The sequence below is a fragment of the Lissotriton vulgaris genome, chromosome 3_1 (assembly GCF_964263255.1).
Source record: "Lissotriton vulgaris chromosome 3_1, aLisVul1.2, whole genome shotgun sequence".
Taxonomy (NCBI): Eukaryota; Metazoa; Chordata; class Amphibia; order Caudata; family Salamandridae; genus Lissotriton; species Lissotriton vulgaris.
In genome coordinates this window covers 1,126,788,515-1,126,809,937 of record NC_141689.1, presented here as the reverse complement: position 1 = coordinate 1,126,809,937, position 21,423 = coordinate 1,126,788,515, and positions in this window count along the sequence as shown.

The following is a 21,423-nucleotide window of genomic DNA, read 5'->3' as shown; positions in this document are numbered from 1 at the left end:
TTTTAATATTTCACACTCATCAGCTCTTATTAATTTTAGAGCAGGATTAATTCGAGACATCCCCCTACAAAATAAATGTCATGAATATATTAACAAAGAGACTAACTAGAAATGGGATTGTCAGGCCAACCGAAATTATATTAACTATTTTATATAGTCAGAATTACACATTGGAAAAAGGTAATGTCTTCTGGTGGGTTCAGATCTGGAATCCACTTTCAGCACCAAAAACATAAACAAACATAAACAACAATTATTATCTGTTTGTGGAATGTTTTCAACTCAATCTTATTTCACTGGTTTTACAGTCCATAATATGTAATACCTAAAGGAGAATAGACGTTGTTTGCTTAGCAGCTTTCCTTGTATTGTTTCTGGATTGTTAGTGATCACATCCCAAGTGCTGACCTTTGGTAGTTGCAAAAACCAATTTGTTTGTTTCACAAGAAAAAGGGTCAGAAGTCACTACCTCCTTTGTACTATGATTGTTGAAAATGTTCTCCATGACCCAGAATGACTCCATATTTTATTTTTCATTTTCACCTCGGAGTTGCTTACTTAATAAATTTTCCTTAGAGGTGGTGCTTTTGTAGTCATGTGTAGCGAACTATAGAATTCTGAAGTGGCTAATGAAATAGTTTGTATCACTGCAGGCAGGAGGAAAGATTGTACTTGGATTAAATGTCTTCAAGTGTGGAGTATCTGTCTTGCTGACTATGCAAACTGAAATACTGGTGGGCAGCTTTGCCAGGCTTTCCTTGGTCCTGAAGTGTCACTGAACCCCAGAATAGAGCTGTAGGTAGAGACAATTAATTTAGAAACTGGATCCAGCCGACTCTAATCAAGGTAGGAAGGTATCAGTGTTGGGTGAGTTACCATTGAGTCCCCAATTCGAGTCATGAAGTAGAAGGCCACTTCTAGATCCAGTGGGGGTTGTCTGCCTTGGGTCCCTCTCTCTCTGTCTCTCTCCTTCTCTTTCTCTCTATCTCTCTCTGTCTCTCCCTCTTACATACACATCCACAAGCACATACATGGTCTTTATTCTCAGCTAAGAGACATGACCCTTGTCTGACCGTTTGGTGGATTCATGCGGAATACACAAATGTTAGCCATTCACATTGAGGCCTATAGGATGATATCTGCCTTGCAGGTTTATTGTGTGCACCCTCAGATAGGTGTGTGAGACTGACACACCCTGATGAGTAGATTAAAGAAAGACCTAGGACTTATTTGAGACGGTGGATGTTCCCCATTTCCATTTCCAAAATATAGATGAACATTTTATCTAGATCCTCGCTCCCCCAAGGTACATTGCGGTGAAGAATATTTAGGCTTCCTAATGAGTTTCTAATATGTTTTGTTAGACCCGGCAGCCAGGATGGTCTCGGTCATTACTAATAAATATACAAGAAATGTTTAATTGATCATGTTCCTGAGGCTATGTAGATAGTCTCTGTTGGTCTTCATTGAATCAGATGATGCTATTTTTCGATAAAGCAGACCAAGACGTGGCAAATAGCCTTTTGAAATAAATCTTTCTTTTCTGATCAGAGATGCAGTTGGAGGAACCTATCATGCCTTTTGTAAAGGTATTCTAGTGTGATTCAATTAACTTTTATGAAGCCTTGCATTGTCCGATAAGTAGCACCTGTCAAATCCAAGATTTCCCTAGAAATATTACTTCATCTGTATTAATTCATATACTCCAGGGAAGAACGCTGAAGGGCTTGCTTCTCTTTTTGGTGCTATTGTGTGCTTCTGTTGATCTTTTTTCCTACCATACCAACAACAAGATGGTAGTCTGGTGAATGAATGTTATCACAATCTAAGTAGTGTGCTGAATAAATATCATAGCAAAACTATTGACAACCAAAATACTGTGGGGTAAATGTATATTTCTAAAACTATCAAACGCTTGGTTGATGATATACGTTCTTGTATCATAAAACTCTGAAGAAATCCTTGAGGAGAAACATTCGAAGGCCTAAGGGATAGAATATTCATAGAAATCACCACAAAATGGACACAAACATCTTATGAGAGCTGCAATTCCTATGAAATCCCCAAGGGAAACAACAGTTTACCTTCCGCAAACAGACAGCATTTAAGGTCTCTTCTTTTTGATAGGTTACCACACTGGAAACATATGGAAATCCTCAAATGGCTTAATTTCTTTATCTAGTTGATCTTTGCTTTGACAAACATTGACGTTGTTAATGTGACCTGTTTCATCTTTATGTATATTTTAATATGTTGCTTGGTTTCACCATGTAATTTCCTATATAAAGCATTTAGAATTTTTTTTAAAAATCTTTTTTGCTCAAATTAATCAATCAATCAAAGCATTTATATAGCGCGCTACTCACCCAGAGGGTCTCAAGGCGCTTGGGGGGGGGGGGGGCCGCTACTGCTCGAACAGCCAGGTCTTGAGCTGCTTCCTGAAGGCGAGGTGGTCTTGGGTCTGGCGGAGGTGGGTCGGGAGGGAGTTCCACGTCTTAGCGGCCAGGTAGGAGAAGGACCTTCCTCCTGTGGTGGTCACATAAGAAGATCCCTGAAATACTCATGTTTTAAAGAGTAATAGATGTTTCAGATGTTCGCATGTTACCCTTTTTTATACCACGATAATAACAAGGTATCCTAATTCTAGTTTAGTTGTAGAGCCATGCTGTGATGCAAAATTAGATTGAGGCACTGAAGCATGAAAATGTATGTGCTAAGGGTTGCAAGATAGGTTTGAAAGATGACTAACCCTGGGCATAGTTCGCGTAGTAGCGCTACGCGAAGTGTACTTCGCACTACGCACGCTACGTGTAGCTACACGAACTGCGGAGTGCGGTAGGGAAAATGCTGTTCGCAATTATTGCACAGTGCCGGATGCTGGTCCGCACTGTGCAATTATTGCAAACGGCATCATTGACAGTGCGAGTGGTCGTTTTCTGCCGCTCAAGTAGATTTGTACTCTCAATGAGAAACCTGGCCTCCCCGCATTGAGAAGGTTTATTTTCCGCGCTCGTGCTCGGCAACTTGATGTTGTCGATCGCGAATGAGGAAAAAGTCTCGCCGGGATGTTGATTTTGCTCGCTCACGGTCGCCAACTTGATGTTAAGAACCGCGAGAGAGCAAAAAATGCCCGCTACGCGTTTTTGCACTGTGCTACTGGCGATACACGTAGTTGCGCAAACTACGCACACTCTGCGAGCGTAGCGTAGTTTCCCGCCCAGGCCGAAAGATGACCCTCTCAAAAGGCCCTAAAAGATGTAGAATTTGTATATAGTTTCGGTGTGAGGGTGTCATCTATTATCTGAATAATTGTTAATGCATTGTTAAATCTGCTGGATGATGGCAGCTAGATGAGTTAACCGTTTTGAGGATGAGTGTTGGTGTCACTGAAGTGCTTGATAAAACACTGAAGAGGACTCACAACGCTGGGAGAGGGAACGGAAATGAAGGGGGTGGAACTTGTAAAAAGAAAGGCTGCCCCAAAAAGCTTTTTCCACGATGTCAAGCACAGGAGTAGTAGTCCATAATGGGTAGCCAATCTAATGCGTCTGCTTGGCTGGTGATGGAGCAGGGTTTTCGTGAAATTAAACCTGCTCGGTAACATTTACTAATGGTGTACGGTGAAAATTATGCGGTAAAAGGGACTAACGAGGGAAAATGCTACTGCGCAAGTACGTACCAAAGTACTGAAGTAGGCCGCAAATGCTTTTGTACAAAATGAAAATAAAAGACTATTGCTGCTTTTGTGCACATTAGTAATGTTTGCTAGGAAAATAATATTTAACATGAGTTGCACATGGATAGATGGATAGGTGCGTAGTGAAAAAGCATTACATATGCCTCTGTTTGTTTTCCATAGAAGCATGGTTTTCTACTCTGCATGCAGTTATGGGGGTTAATGGAATAGAAAAATAAATGTTTAAAAATAAAAATTTGATAAACGAAGGGGAAGGTGGAGAAGGATTGTCCTTCAAGAATCCTAAGTGCCTACCAAGAAGTTTGTTTGAAAAGACGATTTGATTAATCAAGCAGAGGAAACTCTTCCCCTGAAAAGGCACGAGTGGCACAAATGATATGCAAAGTTTGCAACTGCCAATTTTACGATTATTGGCGACCTCAACATGCATATGGATGTCCCACTTTCTAACTCGGTCCAGAGCTTGTTAGCTGATCTCGAAGCGTTCCAACTGATCCAAATGGTACAATCACCAACTCACACAGGCGGCCATTTACTAGACCCCGTTTTGATGAATCTTGCTACGAATATCTCTGTGTTCCATCCCAGACCTATGGCATGGACTGACCACCATCTGATTGAGTTTCGTATCATAACTACCTTTTCCCCTCCTAAAAGCAACCCCCCTGCCAGTTTCAGACGCCCCTGGAGAAACTTAAATTTAGAGCATTTCCATCAGCTACTGATGAAATTTCATCCTCTACCTCCTATTGAAGTTTCTCGCGGCTATGACAGCTTCTGTGAGTGGCTAAATCACTCATTAGATTTGCTTATTCCGGCTAAGTGGAGTAAGACTAGATCTAGTCCTTCCAGCCCCTGGTATGATGAATCCCTTAAAAAACTTAAAGTCTCCTGTAAAAAAGCTGAACGCGCGTGGCGCAAAACTTATGATACTGACCTCAAGGCAGCCTATCGGGCTTGCACTAGAGTGTATCACCGGGCCATATGCGCGGCCAGGGCTGCTTTTTACTCTCAGGAGATAAAGAACAGTACAAACCCTACTAAGGTCATCTTTAGGGTGTGTAAGGACCTCACTAGCAAAAGGATTGATACTGCTGCTATTCAACCTTCCATGACACACTGTGAGGATTTAGCCTCGTTTTTTGTCGAAAAGGTGGAGGCTATCTATAGGTCATTCTCTCAACTCCCCATCGCGGAGAAAAGCTCTACGTCATTGGTTCATAAACCACTATTGATCATTCCTTAGATGAGTTTCTAGCCTTGACGACAAAAGTTAAATCTGGCTCCCCGGACGACCCCATGAGACCCATTCAATTCAGGGAATCTGCTGAATGCTGCTATCCTGTTTTGCATGACCTTATTAATTTGTCCTTCAGTACGGGCAGTGTTCCTAGGGCGTGGAAACAGGCGACGGTTATTCCAATCCTTAAAAAACCCGCCCTTGATCCTACCAAGCCTGAACACTATCGACCCATCTCCCTTCTCCCCTGGCCAGCCAAACTAGCAGAAGCACATGCTAACGCTATCCTATCATCTCACCTGCAGGAAGCGAATATATTGTATAATTCCCAAAATGGGTTTCGTGCAGGTCATAGCACCGAAACTGCCCTTCTGGCTGTGGTGGAGCACATCAGGAACCTGCTGGACCTGGGTCAGACGGCGGCACTGATCCTTTTGGATCTCAGTGCCGCCTTTGATACGGTGTCTCACCAGATTCTTTTACATCGCCTGATGGAGGCAGGAGTTGGAGAGGTGGCACTCGAGTGGTTTCGTTCCTTTCTTAAGGATCGAGCCTTCAAGGTCTCCACACCTCCTTTTGTTTCTGCTTCTCACCCCATACTTCAGGGTGTTCCCCAAGGGTCGGCCCTTAGCCCTACCTTGTTTAACTTATATGTTCAGCCATTAGCGGAGGTAGCCCATAGTTTTGGTCTCTCCTTGGTGTCATACGCCGATGACACGCAGCTGGCGGTGGCACTTAATGGCGACTCCAACATGGATGCCCCCACTTTCCAGTCAGCTTTAAAAGCTGTGGCAGGCTGGATGGCGAACAATCGGCTCCAACTGAATGCCTCTAAGACCGAGGTCATTATCTTTGGTAGGGAAAGTGGATTATGGGGAGATCAGTGGTGGCCTTCTGATCTTGGCCCCGTTCCTTCCCCCGTGACTGAGGTTAGAAATCTCGGGGTGTGGTTCGACAACAAGCTCTCTTTCACCTCCCACACAAAACGTGTGGCTGGCACCTGTTTTGGTACTCTGCAGTGTCTTCGACCAATTTTTAAGTTCTTCGATGCGGAGACCAGACAGATCATTGTCCAAGCTCTGGTTCTCACCAGGCTGGACTACGCCAGCTCCCTGTTTCTGGGCCTAAACCAGGCCGAGCTATCTCGCCTTCAGAGAGTCCAGAACGCGGCAGCTAGGATGCTTGTTGGCCTCCCGAAGTTTGTCTTGGCTCGTCGGACTATCCAAGATCTCCATTGGTTGCCGGTGGGGCAGAGAATTAAGTTTAAAGCTCTTTGCTTAACTTTCAAAATTCTCAAATCAGCCTCCCCTCCCATTCTTGCACAGACTATTCAGCACTATGTCCCGGCCAGAGCTCTTCGCTCCGCCGGATCCAACCTTGCCATTGTGCCACGTTTTAAAAAATCTAGGATGGGCGGACGTTCTTTCTCAGTGTTGGCAGCAGCCCTATGGAACTGCCAGCCCCTCTTCGCTCCATTCCTGACTTGCTCCCTTTCAGGAAGGCACTTAAAACTTTTCTTTTATCCACAATTTAGGCCCACTTCTTTTACCTTCTCTGATGTGTTGTGTTATCAACCCTCCAAAGCGCCGGGACGCCACTTTGCTGTGGCATCTGTGCGCTATATAAAAATTAAATAACATAACATAACATAACATAACCGGCATGAAGGAAGAGAAAATTTTGATAGTGGCTTGAATCTTATTTCCATGAGTGAAAGCTGATGTGATAAGTAAAACAATGGGACATTTTGTGAGATGAACATGGTGAAAGTGCTGTGATAATACACCCCCTTCCATAACAAATCAAATGTAGAATAACCCTTTGTACAAGTGTGGGTTGGACATTTGGGTTTTAGGGTATAATTGAGGTTCCTGGTGGGAGGAGAAAGGCAGATTTGTGTGGGTTCAGACTGTTGGACAATCTGTTTGGGAGATCGTTGTTGTCGTATTTGCTGTCCTGTTCCTGTTTGATGATTCCTGACTTAGTCTTTGCCTCTTCAAATATTCTTGAGGGGCCTTGCTGCTCTCATGGCCAGAGATTAGATTTCCTATTCCTATTTGGGTTAGTATAGAGTCTATAGACTAAAAATCTGAATTTGCATAATCACTAGCAAATGTATTTTGTCTCTTTATCTTTCTACTCCTTTATGCATTACCATTGATATGAATTTGTCATTTTCTCTTCTGATGTTTGCCTTGTGATAATCTATGGTTTGTACTGTGTGTTGGTACTAATGAGCATTTATTTCACATTATTTGGATAAAACATTATAAATATACAAATGAGTCTGTCATTATTAGAAGTGTTTCTTTACATTATGAGATTTATTTTAAATCCAAGTATTAGTGTGCCAAACCATGTCAACTATAAAAAGATTGCATCGCCATTTGTTAGTATACTAGAATGTAGTTATAAATTGGAGATTGGTAAATTTGGTATACTTTTGGAAATGTACTAACCCAGCGTAAAGGGACTTGGTGGTAAGGAAATTGGGCCTTGTCTTTAGAAATGTATTAGTCCCAGCTCACTAGATCACTGGCTAGGATGCAAGGAACAGAGGAGGCAACGCAGGACCCCAGGGGCCAAGTCATCGAGCAAAACAAGGTGTGTATTTTTTTCTCGGATTTATAAGTCAATCATTTTCATAAATGTTTACGGCTCTATTAAACAATATAAAATATTTATGTCACGAAAAGCGGCTTTATACCTATAGTGTTTCGAATGTTGTAATGGGTAAGCTAAACATTCCTGGAAAGTGGCATTATGCTTGTATATCAGCCTTGGAATTATTTCTTTTTTTTATTTTTATTTTATTTAAAAAGTTTTTTTATTGAAAATTTGGCAGCTCTTGTATACAGTACACAGTGTTACACGCTTCTCTTTAATCTTTCCAACATCAATTCAACATACCTGGTAATGCACTGAACCCTGCCTGTTATAATTCCTCATCTAACTTTTTCAACAAAGTTTTGCGACATTTTCTTCTGTGAATTTTTTTCAAAGCTCAGTTTCTTCTATAATGTGTGTTTTTAATTGCAAATGTACTTATATTTTGCTAGTTGTCTCAGATTATAAACATACTGACATATCTATGTTTTATAGCCAAAGTTAATAGAAAACAACGAACGTTCCAAATTGAAGCAAGCTGGCAAAAATGTTGCTTAAATACATCTCTGTATTGGTCGGGCCAAAGCAAACAGGTATATATATTCCTATTATTAATCAATAGAGCAAAAAGCATGGATAAAAAGAGACAAAAAAACACTGATAAATGGAGGCTGGAACGCATAGGCTCTGTCACAGGAAGCTAACGGGTGAGCGTCAGGGTCATTCCTAAAAGGGGTCGAAGGAAATGCATTCGTGCAGGAATTCAAGTGATGTTTTGACACTGATGTTTACTTTAGCATGGGGTTAGGTCCAGTACACCCAGGTGTTTTAGTCACAGCAGGTGACTAATATGCAGCTGGGTGCGCGCGCTTTGGCATAGTTGATTAGGGCTGCATTCAGCACCCACTTGAACCTATTTGGTGGGCTCTGGATATTTCATACCAGTGCCCGTGGGGGAGGGGAGGGGGCAGCCTGCACGCATACCTCCCTGAGAGTTATCCTGCGTCTGGAAGCGCTCATAATGATTTGCAAAGAATTTGCGCTTCAGCACCTATCGTTGGAGCAGAATCCCATGCCACGCGGTCATTCATGTTGAACCCTGTGGAGAGCAAACCTTCTATTCTTAGTCTGCCCAGCCCTGGGAGTGTTAAAATAAATAAATAAACGAAAGCGGAGTTATCATATGCATCAAAGGAGCTAGAATGCATAGGCCCCGATTTCCTACGTGTGTGAGCTGGTGTGAGGCTAATCGGTGCTACGTGATGGAAAGCAGCGAATACAGTGGCAATCTACCTTAAATATATTTGTGACAAGAAGAAGGCATGAGTGCTTTCGTATAGCGCAAAATCCCTGATAATACATTCAAAGGCGTATGAACTTTTTCAGGAGTCCCAGGTGAGACAGGGGTTACTGGGCTCAGATTGTAACAATCAAAACCTTCTACTAGTGGTGTCACGTGGCTTTACCATACTATTGAGCACTAAACCTGAGCGCCAAGCACAACTCTTCAGATCTTGACCCACAAGGTAGCAAAATTGAGCTGTCCAAGGCTTACTGATGAAGCGAGGGTAAGGTAGACACTGAGAACTCATAACATGTATAATGCAATTAATAAATCAATGTCCAGCCAGCTCTTTTGCATAAAGAAAAAAGTAATTCACTTCTAGCGCACATAGCAGTAAAGTAAATATACCATTCAGAGAGTAAGCATATGGTAAACAGTCGTCAGGTTAACAATTGCTAAGTGAGATAGTCAGCCAGTATCAAACTGGGCTGCTCCTCAATGATCAGGTCTCATAGGAAAGTGTAGTCTAGGCAAGATAGGACAAATTGTCCACATAGAGGGTCTGGGTATGACGCCCTAAAAGCCCTTCTAGTTGCCTTCTATCTGGATAGGTGCTTGGAAGCTCATGACATTGGTCACAAATATTTCACAGTCGCCTCATACCTTGTCACCAGCTAACATGGTATCTTGTTGCTCAGTTCATAGTGGGTTGCTTCAACTGACTGAGAACAGCACCTGTGCTGCTCAAGCTGGTGTTGGCATGCTGATTTGGCCACAATCTGGCATGCAGGCGCTTACCTCTGGGGGTGCATGCAGCAGGGATGGAGGCTATATCTTTTTACACTGTTATGCTACTTATATTTTATGTACATGTTTTTTTCTCATGTGCACATGTTGTGCGCTTTGATATTTTCCTTGTCCTGTTGTAAGAGAAGGAGATGTGTTTGATGGGTATTCTTACCGGTAAACAGCGTTTACTGTTCTGCCCTGACCTTTGTGGGGCCGCCAGAGGCCTGGGTGGCTTACGCTCTTGCGCGGGGGCTGGCAGCGCAGCGGCAGCAAGGACACACCGACACAGTGTCACAGTCGGAAGTGACGTGCTCGAGCGCGCGCACTCCTTTTATTGCACGCCGCAGGCCACGCCTGGCCTGCGGATGTATGGGTGCATGTACGTGGAAGACTAGACCGCTCATGGACACTACATCCCTCTCCAACTTGCAATTGTTTTTTTTTCAAACAGATAAAGAGAAAAACAGATTCAGTCTTACAACATGTTAGGCGAAAATGCCTGGGTACTTGCGTGTCCCTTGGTGTCGAACTCAGGGCCTTAGCCGGCAGGCATAGTCTTTCAGCTTCTGGCTCGGTGGGGGGTTGGGCCTCAGATTGTATTTTCGGGCGTTGCCCCTACCACCTTCACTAGTCTGGTAAGTGTCTCTGGTTGCAGCCGCCGGTGTTTGGGGCGCTGCCGCGGAGTCACGTTCTTCCGCTTGACCTTCTGGGACATTGACGTTTTCTTCGCTAGTTGTCACCATTCCATTGGGTCGGATCTCCTCTCCTGCAGCCTCCGGTCGCTGATTGGGCTCCTGCGGGGGCGCCTTGAACCACGAACTGTTTCGCGATACTTCCTCTTCTCCTCTTTTGGCTGTGACCATGGTGCCTTTGGTGGATGTAACAGTCCACGGGCCCGGTTCGTATCGGGTTTGGAACTTCCCACCGGGACGTCTGTTACGAATGATCACTCAGGTCCCCGGGCTGAGGCTCCTCGGCTGGGCCCTCCTGTACATACTGGCACGTCGGTTCTCTTGTCGCCTCCGTGACTGGGCCTCTTCAGTGTCGGCCGGGGGTGGCGTCCATCCTGGCGCAGTTGGGAGGAGATCTCTCTGTGGTCCTTGGAACATCAGGGTCCATGGGCTCCTTTGTGTTGCGCAGTGGGGTGTGCCTCTGTATTCCCTTAGGAACTCGTGTAGTCTTTGCTCAGGATCAGCTTGTTCTACTAGAGCGATTCGGAATACTTTATTGAGGGTCCGCATAAACCTCTCCACGTCTCCGTTTGCCTGTGGCCACTGGGGTGTAATGCGGCGGTGTCGAATTCCCCTGGTCGTAAGGAATGTGGCGAATTCTGCCCCTTGGAACGGCGGTCCATTGTCGCTTCGGATCTCCGACGGGTAGCCGAACATAGAGAAGATCTTTTCCAGTGCCGGTCCCACATGAGCAAATGCCGTGGAGATGACTCTCTCCACTACTGGATACTTCGAGTAGGAGTCAATGGCTACCAGGGTATGTCCTTCTCCCGGAAACCTTCCAAAATCTATACTAATTTTGGTCCAGGGGGAGGTACAGGCATCTTCTGTGATTATTGGCACAGGTCTCTCCAGGTCACTTGTCAGTTGACAGGCCATGCACCCTCTTACATATTCTTCCACCCTGGTCTCCAGATCTGGAAACCAGACGTTTTCTCTCATGCGCGCCTTCATTTTCGTCGAGCCTTGATGTCCTCCGTGGGCCAATTGTATCGCCCGGTGTCTCAGGCTGTGGGGTATGACCAGTCGTGAACCCCTCAGTAGCACTCCGTCGTCCGTGGCACTCAACTTGTGCCGTATCCACCAGAATTTAGTGAGTGATTCTTTGTCTTCCGTGACCCAGGAAGTGGGCGGGCGCAGGTACTCTGCCCACGATCCATCCTGTACTGCCTGGATCGTTCTCCGGTACACATTATCGGCGGCCGCGGCTTCTTTTATCTCATCTATGGTCATGCTGTTCGGGCATGACGTGAGGGCTACCCACTGAGCATACTCTTCACAGTCGTCCTCCGTTGATTCATGTTCTTGTGGAGAGGGGTGGCGTGATAGATAGTCCGCAGGATTTTTGGCTCCCGGGCGGTAGGTGACTTCCATCTCGTAGGATTGCAGTTGTAACACCCATCGTTCAATGCGAGGTGGGGGGCGTGGAGCAGTTCCTTTGAAAAGAGACACTAGTGGTTGGTGGTCTGTAACCATTACAAAAGGGTGGCCTTGTAAGTATAGGTGGAAATGGCCGCAGGCCCACTTGATAGCAAGAGCCTCCCTCTCGATTTGGGCATACCTGGTCTCCGTCGGGGTCAGGGCCTTGCTGGGGAACGCTAGCGCCGTCCACTGGCCGGGCTCATGTTCTTGGGTCAGGACCGCTCCGAGCCCCACCGGGCTGGCGTCCACAATCACCTCCGTACGCTTCTTGGGGTCGAAGTAGGACAGCGTGGCCTTCTCCAAAAGCGCGTCTTTGATCCCCCGGAATGCCTCTTCTTCTCTCGGGCCCCACTGCCACGGGACATCCGTCTTAGTTAGCGTTTGCAGCGGTTCACTCCTTGTGGCCAAACCCGGTATGAACCGGCCACAGTACGTAGCCATACCAAGGAAGCTTCTCACCTCCGTCGGGGATTTTGGCGCGAGGGCGTCTTTGATGGCCTTGGATTTTTTTGGATCAATCTGAATGCCCTCCTGATTGAACACGTAGCCGAAGAATTCTATCGAAGGCTGAAAGAATTGGCATTTCTCTTTGTGGAGTGTTGCTCCGTGGATGCTGAGTCTCTTTAGGACATCCCTCAGGTGCTTGTGGTGTTCCGATGCGGTGGCAGAGTGTATCAGGATGTCATCGCTGACGTTGATGACCCCCGGTAATCCTGAGAGGAGTTCACGGATGGTGTTTTGGAACACCTCCGCCGCTGACGAAATGCCGAAGTTCAGCCGTTTATAACGCCGGAGCCCCAGGTGGGTGCTAAAGGTGGTAATGAAGCGACTCTCCTCCGCTAGGGGCAGTTGATGGTATCCGGCGTTTAGATCTATCTTCGAGAACCACTTTGACCCATTTACATCAGCGATGATGTCATCCATGGTTGGAGTTAGATGTCTCTCTCTTCGGATGGCGGCGTTTGGTAGCCGCATGTCGATGCACAGACGGATAGCGCCTGGTTGCTTAGGTTTCTCTACAATCACCATGGGTGACACCCATGGGGTGGGCCCCGTGACTTTTTCGATGACCCCCAGAGTTTCTAGTTTCTCCAGCTCTTTTTCCACCAGTGGGCGTAGGTGGAAGGGTATTCGGCGGTGTCGCAAGGCGGTGGGAGTGACCGATTTATCGATGTGCAGCTTGACAGGCTCGCACTTGATGCAGCCCAGGCATTTGAACAGTTCAGGAAATCGCGCCAAGAGTTCATCCACCTGGTGTGTTCTTATCCGGTTGGCAAAAGCGATGAGCTTCAAGTCCTCTGCTGTGTGACTGCTGATCAAGGTATCGGCCTCTCGGTTGATGATGTGGATCGTTGCCATTACCTGTGCCTCATCGGCCTGAATTGGTATTGTTATTTTTCCCTTTAAGGATAGAGGAGTGTCTGCTCCATAAGCAAAAATCCTGGTCTTGGATGGCATTATTTCGGGCCGTGGGCGTAGTTTGTTGAATTGTTGCAAACCCATTACATTTACCGTGGCGCCAGTGTCAATTATGGCCTTAACCTAATTTCCCGCCATTTGTACAATACACGTGGGCTGTGGCTGTCGTCGCTGTTTTAGCTCTCGTGCGAACGAAACGATGTACGCCTCCTCATCCTCCGACTCTGAGTCGTCGTACACTGTGGGTAGGTGTTTCTCTGCCCTGGCTGGTGTTGTTTCGTTCAATGACAGTTGACGGACGGCTTTTGTGGGCGCCCGTGACCTCCGGAACGGTTTTGACGTGTTTCTTTTGCGGCACACTGAGGCAAAATGATTTGGTATCCCGCAGTTCGCGCAGGTCTTTTCTTGAGCCGGGCAGTCCCTGGCCCCGTGTGGTTCATGTCCACAATATCCACATCGGGTTCGCGGTGGGTCTCTCCGATATTCCTTTTGCGGTGGTCCCCGTGGTTGGGGTCGTACTGCATCCGCCCGCTCCACTTTGATGGCCTCTGTTTTGACCTGTGGTTGGTGTAGTGCCTCTTCCATGGTGGAGGCTCTGATGCTCGAGAGTTCATGAGATCTGGCAAGGATTAAGATATCTTCTAGCGTTATACCTGGCTTGCGTAGGATCGCCCCTCTCAGTGTTTTGTCCCGGCATCCCTGGATGATCTGCGTCTTATGGCCTTTGGTTGGTCTTCATCGGTGGAGCTGGCCAGCTCCCTGACACGGGCATGGAATTAGTCCATCGTCTCTCCTTCCCTTTGATGCGCTTGACCCAGTTTGAAAACCTCAAAGTCTACGTTCAATTGGGGGTCAAAATGGCCGTTCAGAGCGGCGGGACGCTGCGTCATAGTCATCTCCTGTATTGGGCAGGTGTTTGAACAGTCTGAATATTTCATCACCCGCGTAGTGTAGTAGAAGTGACCGCTTCACCGCTTTATCCGTTTCCCTCGTGACAACAAAATAATTTTCCAACCTTTCTAGCCATATTTTCCATCTAGGGGAAGCCGTAGACAGGTCTGCCGCCTCGCTGAATGGTGGTAGCACCCCTGTCGCTGCATGCTGGAATGGGATGTTGATAACTGGCACCAGTGCGTCTTCCTCCGTCATGGTGGTTGTACCACTGGGTGTCGACAGTGAGTCCCTCCTGACTGTTTTCCCTCCCTGCGCAGGCTCTGCGACGTCGCGTAGTTGCCGCGTAGCTCACCTCAGCGTCGTCGCGGTGTTTGTAGGCCTCGGGGGTGCCTCGTGATGAGCACACTGCAGGGCGCGTTCCTCCCCGGGTGAAGATAAGCTCAAAGAGCACACGGGTGTGGCGCGCTGGTCCCAAGGCCACACTGCCGCCGGCCGCAGTGGGAGGTATTCAGGGGCGTGGTGGGCACGTCCTCCGCCGAAGTCCTCTGTCCCCAGGCACTGAGGAAGTCTCTCTCTGGCTGTTCGTGGCCTCTCACGTGCAATGCGTGGGGAAAACAGGGTGCCGAGCCGATCCGCGACTCACGCGCAATGCGTGAGGAACGGCAGGCAGTCGCAGAAGGTGGGCCGGCTCCGCGCCCGGCAATGCCGCTTGGTACCCCTCGATGCAGGGGGGGTCCTCCGACCCAGGTGGCCTCCTCACAGTGCTCCAGGGGGGTGTAGTGGCCCAAGGCAAAGGCCCAGACAGGTGCACAGGCCCCAGCGTGGCCGAGTGCAAAGGGCCGCAGAAGCGCGGTAGGCACCGCGGGATGGAGCGAACCCGCTCCGAGGTGGCACTGGTGTGCGAGCGAGGGTTGGGCCCCCTCTGCTCGTCGCCAGTGTTCTGCCCTGACCTCTGTGGGGCCACCAGAGGCCTGGGTGGCTTACGCTCTTGCGCGGGGGCTGGCAGCGCAGCGGCAGCAAGGACACACCGACACAGTGTCACAGTCGGAAGTGACATGCTCGAGCGCGCGCACTCCTTTTATTGCACGCAGCAGGCCACGCCTGGCCTGCGGATGTATTGGTGCGTGTACGTGGAAGACTAGACCGCTCATGGACACTACATTTACCACGCATGCGTAACAACGCATGCCATAACAACGCGGTCATTACGATGACCGCGTTGTTATTTCGCATACCGTTACAACGCAAATCGTAACAACGACTTACGTTTTGGGGCAGAAGGTGTTGGATTTAAAATCCAACACCTACCCTAGTGTCCGTACAGACTGGAGTTGGAATAGTAATTTATACTATTCCAACATCCAGCGCCCCCAACACAAGTCTTTGTTACGACTTGCGTTGTAACAGTATGCGAAACAACAGCGTGGTCGTTGTAATGACCGCATTACTATGGCATGCGTTGTAAAAGCATGCGAAAAAAGAAAATATATTCATTCTTACCTGGTGCTCCCTCGCTGCTGGCTCTCTCGGACTGTCGTGGCGTTCTTGGAATTCCTCGGAGTTCTGTGTGCGGGCGGCATTCTCGGAGAGGCAGTTGCTGGAGGCAGCAGGCTGGGATCCCCGTCTTGCGAAGGTCATTTAAATAAACTTACCTTGTTGGAGCTTGAAACCGTTTTCTGCCCTTCATTTCTACTTGCACAATATGCTATGCTGAAGCTGCTCAGGATTAGGTTGGCCCTTGCTAGTGGTTCTCCCTTGGGCTCAAAAGCAAGCCCAAGAGTGCATTGTCTTGCCGGCAATAGAGCTGGCCAACTTGCTGTAAAGCTCAGAGGACGGGCTCTGACCACTGATGAAAATGGCTGCCTCTTTGTAAAGCTCTGACAGTTCATGATGCTTAGGGGAGGCCAAGAGCCAGCACCCGGTTGAACAGATGGCTAAGAATGGCAGGACAGGTGAATTTTCGAGGCTCAGGAGCATGCCTCCTATTTTTCAGTCAGTGCACAAGCAGGATCCACCGTGGGGACTAGTCCAGCAAGCCACTTCTGTGGGGCTACTCAATACCAATAAATTGCTAGGTAATTAATAAGCTTTTGAGCTCGTTCTTTTTGTTTGTTACTAATTCCCCCACTGCCCAATTCAACTGTGGAGGGTTCCTGTCAGACCCTTTCCAAGTGAGACGGGTGGGCATGTCAGGGGTGTCCAATGTCACCCATGTTTTTATTGTACCCCTAGCATTGGCCATGCATCAGTCGGTGGTGATAGTCGGAATACGCACAGCAGGAGGACATTCATCCATATTATTATACACTGATGACATGTTGCTACCCTTACTGACTTGAATAGCTTAATTTCAACCTTTATTATGTCAATCATTGCCAACTTTGCAGCAACGTTATAAAGTCAAATGAAGGAGCAGTGATGTGCCTCCTATGTCAAGGACCACAACCAAATCAGCCATCTCAGGTTAATAGTTCCAATGGACACGACATAGCTCAAGTACCTCAGCATCTATGTAAATAGAGGGTTAGAACACATGGTCCTTGACAACACTGAACTACTGATAGCCCGAGCCAAGCTGAGTATGCCAAATGGGCCAAGCTGCACTTTTCCCTCTGGGGCAGAGTCCAAGCAGTAAAAATAGATGGGCTACCTAAATTTACACAAGTCCTAGGCATGCTTGCACTACCAAGCCCACCTTCACTTCTGAGTACGATACACAAAGACATTAAGTCATTCATGTGGGACACCATGACGCATAGGCTGGCAGACTCCAAACTAATAGCTCACAGGAAAAGCAGTGGCATCAGCCTCCGCAGTGGCATCAGCCTCCTATGTAAATGTAAATGTAAATGTTGTAGTGCTTATATAGCGCACAATCACCCCAAGGGGTATCACGGCGCTGTACACATACCGCTCTGGAACCCCTCCTGGCCTTTCCATGTGAAGTGCCCACTCCTGGGCCCCCCACGGTGAGGCCAGGCATCCTGGCCCTGTTGGGGCCATTGTGGAGATTAAGCAAGCTATTGCCCAGAGTTGCAGCGTGGGACCCATGATTAGAATAGGCACTGAGGCGAGAATTGTCAGGTCCGGGGAAATTTTAGCCCAAGACCCACTTGAGGCGGGAATTGAACCCTGGTTCGGGCCAGACCTCTGCATCAGGGTCTGCCGCTCTAACCATTGAGCCACACTTCTCCACTATCAGTGGAACACTAACACACAGCTTTACACTTAGCACAACTCTCCTATAGCAGACCACCCTCAAAGGCCCCCATATGGATTACCATTGAATAGGAACTCATCTAAAGCATTCCACACGTGCAACTGGTATACATACTTAAGTCCACCACCGCTCTGACCGAGAAAGTTATTATCCAGATGATGGTGAAGGCTTGGACTCATGCCCACAGACAGATAAAAATAGACACCAGCATACACTAACATGTGTCCTTATAGAATAATGCCAATATCTGCATCTTGGAGAAGTGGCAACAGGCAGGTATTCTGACCCAAGAGCAATTCCTGACGCTGGGGGACCTTAAGACCTTTTAGGAGCTCATGTGGGAATTCTACCGCCCCACAAGCCAAAGTGGAAACACATGCAACTCACCCACTGCATGTGCCTCAGGTTAGGAGCACCACCACGGGGCACACAGGCCTCTCCAATCGTATCATATTTCTGACACTGGGTGCATATCAAGGAGTAATGTCAGGTCTATACAACTTGTTAATACACCATCTGCACTTCCAAACTCAAATGACAGGAATGGTTGCAAATAGACTGTACTGAAGACATGTGGCAAGAGATCCTTGAGAACTTAGTGGGGAGTGTGAGAATCCCAAATTAAATGTCTATAGAAGTCAATCCAAGATTGATACTGCACTTTGAGAAACTAAAAAAAATGGATTTCCTACATCACTCGAATTGCTGGCGATGTGGGCAATTGTGCTGGGACACCATTAACATATTGTGTGACTGTCCGGTGTGTTTAGGCCATGGATCTATCCTTAGCCATCCCCATGCACAAGCTGTGATACCTGATAATGCTTCTCAACACTACTGACTTGCCTTCATCAAAACATGAGCAATGTTTTCTCCCTGTGGCACTGACTGCAGTTAAGCTCTGCATTCTTAGATTGTTGGGCTCTCCTCATCTCCCCACACATGATAAATGACCGACTGAAATGTATAAAGCCACCTTATATGAACTACTTACATATAAAGTACTGCATAAGACACAGGCTTATCTCCAGGTTTGGTTGCTAGCACATACAAGATAAACTGGGGAATTCACATGACAAACATGAAACTTGATATGCCCTATGGGATGGGGCAGTGGCAGATAACTAAATAGATGTCTATATTGGGCACAAAACTCACAGCGTCACCTTACCCCAGACTAGGATGAGGAGCTATGAGCGCTGATGGTTTGTTTGATTGCTTGCTAGTTTAAGTATTGATGTTCTATTATGTTGAAATGTGCCTTCTTGACACCTTTACCCACACACCCACCTAATTTTTTTATCACCATTCCCACTGCCCTTCATCCGTGCTGGCCCCATGCTCTTAGCTCGGAAAGCTATATGAGGCCTAGAACGTTGACAGTTTTTTCATCAAGGATGAAATAAATGGAGAGGCAATGTCCCACAGTCAATTCCATATTTTACAAATAATTCAATAAGTCCAAAATAAAGGCTTTGGTCATTTTAAATATTCTTCCTATTCTCCTCATAAAAACACAGCCAAGCATCCAAGTTTCGCTCATACACCTCGAGCTTCATCACGACTGCAATTTGCAAAATGACAAACCATTAATAGCACAAAGCAATTACACATTAAAACTAGAGTAGAAATATGTGCAACAACATGACAGACACAATCCAATGGGTCTGAAAACAAAATGGCTTACAGAACTGAAGTAATGAAGAGTTTATATATAGTTAGAGATGAAAATGCATTTCTTTTTGTTTAATACATTTGGACTGGGAACTGTAACACCAAAAGTTAATGAATTGTATTCACAATTTCAAGTTCAAGTAATGCTGATAATATATGTCTCAATTGCAAAAGGTGGTCTTACATTTCCTGATTTTAATTTGTACTTTTTAGCAACTTTTTTTCGACGAATAAGAAGTTTAATGAAAAACGAAAGTCCTCTATTTTTCCATCAATACATGCTAGGGCCAGATAGTAACCAATTCTTGTTTCGCGTACACGACCCCAACTATTTCAAAAGAGTTAAATTTAAGACGGCCAAACATATTAAAAAAATCTGGGATCAAATCATGTCTATCGACAAAAGCTCATTTTTTAATGCTGAACTCAGACTTTGGAATAATCCAGGTCTCCCTGGTATCTTTTCAGATGGGACAGGAAACCGCTGGATCCGACATGGTATTAATACTCTGGGAGACCTTTATGGCTCGAAAGGAATTTTAGATTTTGAAAGACTGAAACTAACAAATGGTCTAACAAATGATATGTACTTTAAATACATGCAAATAAGAGACTTCTTTTTTTGTAAAATGAAAATAACTGAAATAACCCAATCGGATGTATTAGCCTGCTTATATTCAGAAAAAACAAAATCATTAATAAGTACGGGCTATCAACATCTAGTTAACGGCAAGTGTGATGACACTATCAAAATTGCAACCAAATGGTCTGGTAGACTTAATATGGATATCAATCCTATACAGATTGCATCAGCACTATCCCATATAAACACTATAGTACACTCTTCCAATCTTAGACTACAACTCTATAGAACAATCACACAACTTTATTACACCCCAAAAAGAATATCTACCTGGATTCAGGGGAATACAGTAACTGATAAAACTAAATGTCCGAAATGCGATCTGTATGCAGCCGGATTAGAACACATGCTGTTCTCTTGTCCTAAACTATCTATATATTGGAAAGGAATAATGGAGGTCTTAAAACGCAAACAAATTACAACTCCGGTGCTTTCTGCACATTTTGTCCTTCTAGACATCCAAGAAACTAATTGTTTGAATAAGGACCTCTTAACTATACTTTTTGCATGTGCTAGATTAGTTATAGCTAGAACATAGATATCTAAAGATCCTCCTAATGTTTCAGAATGGTGTGCTTTGGTCAGCGAAATAAGAATCATGGAACTTACATTAGCAAAACATAGAGGCCCAAAAACTTGTAAAAAAAAAGGAAAAAATTTGGAAACACTTCTTCGAACCTTGAAAAATGGAATTTCTTATTTGTGACTATCTACTATTAGTTTGGCACAATATACAATTACTTAAAATGTACTGTATAGTTTTCCCTCTTGTTTTCTATCTTTTCTGTTGCTCTTTTGCTAGATAAAGATTTACTATATGATAATATTCTGCCATACCATTGATATGTGAACTGATGTGTTTTTTTTTCTTGCAATAATAAACATACTTAAAAAAAAGATAATATATGTCTCAAAATGCCCCAACTATATGGTAATCAGTGTACACAAGGCCTGTAAATTAAATGTCACTAATGGATTACAGCACTTAATGTGCCACCGCTGCAGTACAAAGGAGAAAACATGACTCTACGTCCGCCACTGCAGTGCAGTCAGGAAGCTTTTTAACCACCAATTTGACATGGAAAATAACTTTTTTTGCTAAGTCTGAAAAAATCCCTTTTTAATATTTAGAAGTCACCCCTAGAGAAGGCCTAAGACACCCATAAGGCAGGGTGCCAAATATTAAAAAGAAGGTCACGTTTCTTTTATATTTTACATGCCCCGACGGTGAAAACTTGCAATTATCCTTTTGACTCTGGCAAGGCTGGTAATCACATTGGCTAACATGGGGTTACACTAGCCCAACTTGTAATTGCTAACTTCCATTTGGGTCCACCAAATATGGTACTTAGCGGTATTAAATAAATTGTTACATCAAACCCGGCATACAGGCACATGCATCAAAGCCTTTTGCAATCGCAAACGGTGCGATTCGCAAAAATCGGCCATTTGCGATTGCAAAATTAGCTTTTACGATGCATCAAGGGTCATGGCCCTTGCAATTTGAGAATTCGCAATTAATTGCGAGTTCTCAAATTGCGATTGCGTTGAAGGAATCGTATTTTGCGATTCCTTAAATGCAATGCATTAAAGTGAAAAAATCAGAGATTTCGCTAATAGGGGGAGCAAATTACCATGAAGTTGAACTTCATTGTAATTTGCAAAAACTTAGACAAATGCACTTCTGTTCATTTTTCAAAGTTTCATGTTGCGCACACACATGCCTTTAGGGCATGTGTGTGCACAACATATGTGCACAGATCAATTTCAGGGGTGCAACAGGTTGTCCTTTTGACACCCTG